This window comes from Branchiostoma floridae, chromosome 2, assembly GCF_000003815.2.
Source record: "Branchiostoma floridae strain S238N-H82 chromosome 2, Bfl_VNyyK, whole genome shotgun sequence".
NCBI classification, from domain to species: Eukaryota; Metazoa; Chordata; class Leptocardii; order Amphioxiformes; family Branchiostomatidae; genus Branchiostoma; species Branchiostoma floridae.
In genome coordinates, this window is record NC_049980.1 from 13,811,788 (window position 1) to 13,820,262 (window position 8,475).

Genomic DNA, 8,475 nt, shown 5'->3' on the forward strand with positions numbered 1-8,475 from the left:
AATTACACATATGTATCTGTTTTGCACGCAGACATATGTGTGTGCTGAAGCGCATATATATCTGTGTCCTGTGGCAGACATATGTGCTGCAGCAGTTACACATACATCTGCCTGCAAATCATACATATATGTGCTTCACCACGCACATATGTCTATGTTTTGTAGCACAGATATATGTGATATATTTAACATTGATGCAAGTTTGGTACCACAGTCTAGTCTATACCAGACTCCATAGGTCGCTGGCCGGAAAACCATAGGATGGAACAAATATAGGTAAACCGGCCAGAGAAGTACAGCCGGCTAGGGAACAGCTTGCGACCTACGGAGGAAATGATTGTTCTGGCCGGCTGACTCCCCTAGTGTAGTAATACTCTATTTGTCCAATTGCTACATTTAGACCACCGATCTACGAAGCCTGGTAGAGGCTAACCTTGGTCCTCACCACACCGTTGCCGCATACTTTAACATTGGACTAACATGACGATATTTTCTATGATCATTGGTGACGACAAAAGACAAACGGTTGGAGTGTTTGCAGCCCAAACGTATAATTATATGATACATATACGTATATATGATTTGCAGCACACACCAATTTTGCAGATGATGTCTTTATTTGCAAAGTTTCCAATTAAAGTTAATCTCACTCTCTTCATGTTCTAAAGTCACACAATTATGCAAAGTAGATCATTCTTTGCATATGTAGCGTGAGCTTATATCCATCATCACTTAAGCTATGAAAATACAAATAGTTATGAAGATTTGTCAAACATTTCTGGAGTTCTACCCTTCAATTTCTCAAACAAAACAGGGGACCTAAGCCGACGCCAATTCTTTACGACTAGTAAGAGCTTTCTACTTTAAAGAATCATGACCATAGCTTGTGACAGTAATAATTTTCAGAAATTTATGACTGAGTTATCATGTATGTAAATATGTGAGTGGGTCTGTGTGCGTAATTATGTGTGTGTGTGTAAAGCGAAACATATAAGAACGTGACATACTATATATATGTGTGTCTGTGTGCGCAAGTGTGTGTGTGAAGCTGAAACAAATGAGTGTGTACTTTTAAAGCTGAAATATATATTGGTGTCCTACCATGTATATGTGTATGAGTATAGAGAAACATATAAGAGCGTGTGCTTCGATGTGTATGTGTATGTGTGCAGACGAACATATATGTGCTTGTCCTACCATATATATGTGTGTGTGTAATGCTGAAGATATATGAGTGTGTCCTACCATGTATATGTGTATGTGTATAGAGAAACATATAAGAGCGTGTGCTTCGATGTGTTATGTGTATGTGTGCAGACGAACATATATGTGTTTGTCCTACCAGATATATATGTGTGTGTAAAGCTGAAGACATATGAGTGTGTTAATCGATGCCTTATATATGAGGAAATCCTTGTCTTTATATGTAAGTAATTTTGCAACACTTGGCCCCCAATAGAAATACACTTGACAAAACCTTCCTCACACCACCCAGTAAGCATTGATAACCACATGTAGTCGTTTAAAAAGTCAAGACAACAGTCAAAGAAGTGGCAGCGTATTTTAAAGCTTCGATGTATTGTATATAATTAACGTTATATACCTTCTTTAGCTGTGCCCGAAGCATAGGTAGCAACGTTGCACACGGAACCATTTTGTAAAACGTCAATAAAACGTGTTAAGGTAAAGACTTAAACAGTTTTATTTATGGCTTTCCTTCCTTTCTACCAGCAGCATACATTACTTCTAAATGTATTCTTTTCACAAGCGTGACCGTATGTACAAGACCCACTATTGACACGGTTCTGAAGTCTACACTACGCAGAACAGTCCAAATGCTAAAACCAGGCAACGAGTAACAGGTCATACGGGTTGACAAATTTGCTATCCAGATAATGTCGCCACCCGTTTTTCTTCTACAAATATACAACCCAGCCGTGGACACGGGCTAGCCACAGCGCAGACACACTCACAATCACAACCTTTATGGTCACCTGAAGTACTGTTTAGATCTACACAACGTTTGACAGGAGAAAATTAAAGTCTGTTCAATAGATGTTCGTCATGTTTGCAAGTCTCGTGATAAATGGTTTAGCAGCAGACAAGGCAAACATACTAACTGAGCTGTATCGAAGGGACTGTGGCCTAATTAATGCACACAATAAAATTACTATACAAACTATCCTGATCGGCTTGACACGTCTTTTAGGTATCATTTCATTCACTAAAGTGATAAGACCCAACGAGAAGAATGACCTTATTGAAAGGGGTATTAACCTGCTCTTTGTGCTGATAGTATGGTGTGTCCGGTGCTTATTTCGTTAGGAGATTTTATTTTCGAAAGGATTATAGATAATGAAACATGATCTGGCAGAGCAAAATAGAAGAATGTGAAAAGAAAACACACCTAGCATGCACGACAAAGGTCTGTGGACTTAGCAACCCACATTCAATTTGTGATATGTCCTGGCCGAGGCATCGACTTGTTCGCTTGTGTCATGCTGGACCATAGACAGGAACTGTTCTGTACAATATTTAAAGCTTTCCATCAGCAGCTGCGACCGCTGAGCCACCAAATTTTGTACACATCTCTCGACGATTTTGGGGGGGGGGGTCTTATTTTTGTACAGATCTCTCAGAGATTTTTTTCCCCTCTTTTTTTCACGTTTTGTGCAGTTTTGTTGTCGTTGAAATCATATTCTTACATCCTGACTATCATCTTCCAAGTATGAAATGACGGGTTACACAAGTTAAGTTTTGGTCGCGGTACGGTCGCTCAGCAGCAATCGCCGTCTAATGAGGGGGCCGACCAGAGTCTCTACTTTCTACAATCATTACCATTTCCTAATTATTTGTTTCATATTTCATTTATCAAACATTTTCAACCGGCTGGTTCTGTAATTGCAGCTAGAAAATTCTGCGATATCAAAATAATACAAACAACCTACATTGAATGTGACCATGCGGTGGCCGCGAACACAGGGCCAAGGATTTCTACTTTCAGAACCACATTGAAGAGCTATGCACTTACTCGTCTCTAACGCAGCCCAGTAACTGCAAAGTAAGACAATCTCTATCATCATACCTGCATCAAGTACAGAGTGGACCTTACTTCTCGTCCATAATTCGAGACTGGACGATAATTCTAGACTAAAATTCTTCCATGATTCCAGACAGGACGAGAATTCTACACTAGAATTCTAGACTAACGTTGCATCATATATAAAGTTGCATCCTTACATGTACATAGCGTCAATTCAACCAAGACGTACAAGCAAGACAAAAATCCAGGAACCGTACCTCTCTCCGGCACGGTACACTGCTCCTGTAGTACCGTTACACGGCATGAACCATATCACCTGTCGCGCAACTCCAGGTTCTTTCATGGGAAAACGTCTTAGGACTCTTAACGCCTCTCGAGTCGCAAATCTGAAGTAGTAATTCTGTACAGCGTGGTCTATCCCTGTCTCAAGTTGTCGTCCTAATTACCTTTGAAAGACTGTTGTCTTAACCACATCCAAAACGTATCACGCTTACAAGACTCCTCCCCTAACGTCGGGCCGGTGATTGACAGCTGATACAGGTAGTGCAAAGATGTCCAACGACCTGCTTGACTGACAACAGTTCAGTTGGTACAACTAAGCTGTAGGAATTTTGGGAAGTCTTAACCACGTACGTATCTGACTTACAAGACTCCTCCCCTAACATTGCATGACTGACAGCTGTTACAGGTGGTACAAAGATGTCTAACGACCTGCTTGACTGACAAGAAACAGTTCAGTTGGTACCACTAATCTGTAATAGTTTTGTGAAGTTATCTCAACCACGTCAAAAGAGTTGTGAGTATCAGGCTTACAAGACTCCTCCCCTAAAACTGGATGACTGACAACTGATACAGGTGGTACAATGATGTCCAACGACCTGCTTGGCTGACAGGAAACAGTTCAGTTAATACCACTAAGCTACAGGCGGACACGCTTGTGAATGTTAAAGGTTCCATGGCGTGAAGAATGTTGGTAGTTACGGGCCGACGCTTGACCCATATAAACCAATCCTTTGAAGGAATAATATTCAAGCATGTCCATGTGTTCCTCCGAGTCTTTGGAAAGTCAATATGAAGGAATGTACACACAAACATGAATGATATCACCGATTGTCACTAAAAGGCGGTAATGTAGCTTAGTTGTTTAAGGTTGTTCACTTAGAATCCAAAGGTTCTGGGTTCGAATCCCAATCTCAATTGCATGCCCTTGGGAAATGAGTGCCCCCTCCATCGAATCAGGTGAAAACGATGCTGTGATTTACAGATTATGCGAATAACAAAAATATTCTTGTACATCATAGACAGAAGTGAACAGCCATAATACATCCTCTTGTCGAGTTCTGGGATTTTCCTTGCAAAACCAATCAGCAAAGTAGTGTCAACGACTTTCTTATCTTCAACTATACAAGCGAGGAGTCATTGACAGAATTAGCATTACATCCATTTATAATAGATCGTTCGACAGATCATTTATAGTGCGTTGCAAGATAGCCGATCCACTTTACAGTAAAGAACCTACAATCCCCTTGCCTTCCCCAAACAACAGTAGTCAAAAGAAACATTTTCAACTGATACTGGTGTTTCAAAGTTATGCCGTAGAGACCTAGCCTGGAATCCATTCTATTGTAGCTCCGGTTCAAGGATGGCTACCTCGCAGGTGAGCGATCAACAGCTAGAATAGCTTGGATACCAGGGTAGTAGCTATAGAGAACAACCGGTTGCAGGGTTGTAGTAAATGTTGTAGTTATACTGCTACTCGCTAGGCAACACAAAAGGAGCTGTCCCTTCTCTAAGACTATATGTGGAACCCACCAGCGACATATGCAGAGCAGCAAACAAATGATTTTATTCGTCAAGCATACACGGGCTTTTGTAATAGTTAGCAACAATGGCATACGACCGACTTCCGATGTTAACTAATGAGAATTTCAGCCAACCTGAGCAAACACTATGACTACATAAGCGTGGGAGGGACATGTGTTTTCTCTCAAAGCAACAACATATTAACACATGTTTCTTTTCTACGGCGAAGCTATTAAAGCCTTCTAAGCAGGTAGTCGAACCGCGAAGCGTGGCTGCCGTATTTAGAACAAGAATGTTTTGGACATTTTAAGTGACATAAAACACACCCTGCGCGGTGTACAATGAAAACAGTCTCTACTTCCTTAAGAAAACTGGGTCTTATGTCTGAAGGCGCTTTGCGCGCGGGACTTTTTTGTAGTTCAATGACTTTGTAAGTGTTCAGCTTTGCAGGACCAACTGAAAGGAGTGTTCGACAAACAGGGTCGATAGAAGTGCTACAATGTTTATTATAAAACGTGTTTTTAATGTTGCACAACCAATTTATAATCTGAGGTTTGTGCGATATTTGTTATAAAACATTACGCCGCTGTGGTAGACTCTTGTAACGTCACACTTCATGGTATAAGCTTGTGTAATATAAACATCAGAAGTGCCTAACCACCCCAAAACATGTACTAACGTAACGGCTACAACTCAGGATACAACAATGGATATTCCTGCCCTTCTCATTTTTACCAACGTGCTTTCGTGTTTACGAGTTAACTGAATATTACGATTATAGTACTGTTTATAGTACAGCAACCAAGGCCACTTGAAAGCTGTGAAACCCATGTCGCTTCTGTCTGACTTCAGGTCCTACTAAGAACATAGTCATATTCGTCGTCCGATCGTCTTACGATAGCAAATTGAAGGCATTCTGTCGTGAATGTTCTGTACAAAATTGAACTGTCGTGCTACAGACAAGGCAGCCTTAGATCCTTGTCGCTGGTTGTTTCTCTTGAAAATCATACAACATCAAAATCGTACGACAACCTACGACATGTGACCATATACACTGTAACCATGACTCACCGTCCTCTGCTTATCGCTACTCTTCAAGGTCTGTGGAACGGTACCCGTGGTTTAAAAGGTCAACCACCGCGTCATGACGTAGTCCGAGAAACATGGGTCTATTTGTTTCACTGGACATTCCCACAGCGTCTTTCACAACCAATGAAAGCAGTGACAACCATAGGTGGGGCAAGCAACCCATGTCTTGAAAGGATTCCGAAGAAAGATCCGACTGAGGGAGAGACTTTTGACTGAGCTGTATGGCTGCGTCATACATGAGAATTTAACCGTGGCCGTCCTTACACAAAAGGGGTGGGTGCTTGAGTAGAGGTTTGGGGACTATCAGTTTTCAGATCCCTTGTGTGATAGGGGTTACTGAGGATATGGTTATGGGTTACAGTAACACGTCGTAAGTTAAGTCACCCCAAGAAACGGACAGGTTGATCTTGTAGCAATACACTAAAATCTTAATGTAAAAAAGGGGGAATAAAGGGAAACCAACACACCCATCCCAACTGTAATTATCTGAAGAGACATTTCCATTTTGTTAACAATTTAATTCATATTTTACATTGAGAAATGCAGTATAGCTAGATATTGTCCGAATTCTTTTAAGTTGCTAAGATGTACTGCTGACGCCGAAGATGATTAAGGACATTCATATTAATAAAGAATTCGAAGTCTTATCTTCGAAGTTGTCAAATTTTTCATAGTTTGTTGTTTGCTCATTAGAGCGATCCTGGCTGTCCCTTATAATTAGCAGTTCAACCAATGATAGCATGGAAATTAGCGGTTCGATCAATGAGTGGCTGCATTTCAACAAATATTTGCATTTTCATGTTGTTGTTTTTTACATTTCTACGTTTTGATGGAGGTACAAAACGCCACGGGATCGCCATAGATACGTCAGCACAGATAATGTGTGACTCAGAAAACGTGTTAGATATCAGCCTGGAGTAAATAGGAGTTGCGGCGTAGAGTTTTGACACATGCACACACCTTAATTTATGATTATAACAGTTTTCCGTTTGTGCACATGTGGTTGAACATCACTTTTTAGTACACAACTGACTGCCTCTAACGTTGGTGCAAAGAAAAATCTTGGCGAGCAGCAGTATTCACCTCGAACTATGTTGTAACAAATGAAGGGTATTAGTATTAGTAGTGCATTATGTAATGTACCTGGCCAAACCAACGCACCTGGAGGATTATCAATAAGTCTTCGACAAACATACTTTTCGCACCGAGGTAGAGAGCGCCTTACCTTTCTTTCTTTCCAAATGTTGGTAACAATAACACTAATACTGTTGAAGTGGTAGTTAGCACTCTGTTTGCACATTTTGCACTGAACGTTATAAAGAAGTGTATACATCCGTTCTCAGATCCGTATACCACCCATCGGAATGTGCTCGGAGTCCACACCTAACGATGCAAACAAGCTAACGTAGCTGGGCGCCCAAACAGGACTTCAGACATCGGTAAATACCTGGGGAATGTCCAAATCACCATTCCACGGGGATCAGGGTCAATGTAGTGGTGGTTAATTACCGCTGTGATCCAGGTGGCCAGGATAAGGAGGATTTCTTCATCCTAATCGATCTCATTTAGAAGTCGAATCCACCAAAAGATTTGACGTCGTTGTTTCGATACAACACATAACATATCTGAGTATACGGTATACGTCTTGTCTTGACTTCGTATTAATTGAACCATCTTAGATTTATCTTGACATCAATGACATATCAATTTCACATTTTTGGTTAAGAACTTGGTAGCTCCAAATTCTCGTCCAGCCACTGACGAAAATCTTCAAGATACTGTCTGAGACGTCTGTCTGCCTACCCTAACCAGTTGCTTGAGTAACTGTTACCTTGCGTACAAGTATCAATGTCTGAAACATATAAGTCCTGTATAGATATTAAGTATTAAGTTTCTTTTTATGTCGTCTGAAGACAGAATCCGATACACATGTACAAGCCTACCTCCGCGACTGTGGCAGAACTGGATTCAGTATTGAGTCTATTGACTGTGCTGTTGGAATATTTGCGAAGTCAACGTTGGTCTCGTTACTGTGTTAAAGTCATATCTTCACGCTAGTTGTGAGATCAAACGTAAAAGTAGGGAGCCATATTCACTTTGTATGATATCTCGGTACTGTGAAAAAAAGTACTCACGTACATGTGTAGAATCGTAGGTACAGTAGGAAGTCAGCTCTTCTCACGACAACGTTGCCTCGTCGCCTGCGCTCCGACGTGTTTACCTGTGTCAGGCCTTACTCTTTTGATATATAGATCCCGATGATTGTATCTGGGACGTATCTGACACGCTGGGTCACGTGGTTCCCTTGATGGCAGGTTACCTTTGTTTGAACAACATGTTAGTGCCGGTCATGCATGACGCCGGCCTCCTGGGGGCGCTGTTACACCGCCGTATTGTTGATGGAACGATCTGTGGGTGAGACTACCTGGTCATGGGCCGACGACATTGTAAGATAAAGGTCAGATCTGTAAGCCGACTTGCGTCATGAGCTTAATTAAAAAACACCGGTATAATATAAGTTTCTTGCAGTTGGAAGGCTC

At 41.2% G+C, this 8,475-nt stretch overlaps 1 protein-coding gene across 2 annotated transcripts in view; it reads right to left on the reverse strand.

Moving 5' to 3' along the window:
• Positions 1 to 8,185, reverse strand: part of LOC118409314 — a 41,075-nt gene extending 32,890 nt beyond the window's left edge. Inside the window, exon 1 of one of the 2 annotated variants that reach the window (XM_035810255.1) lies at positions 8,071 to 8,185. The gene's annotated coding sequence lies outside the window, so the exon portion shown is untranslated. Of the gene's footprint in view, positions 1 to 3,300; positions 4,151 to 8,070 lie in introns of those variants that run through there. The other variant, XM_035810254.1, reaches the window with a different exon arrangement.
• Positions 8,186 to 8,475: the final 290 nt, after the last annotated feature.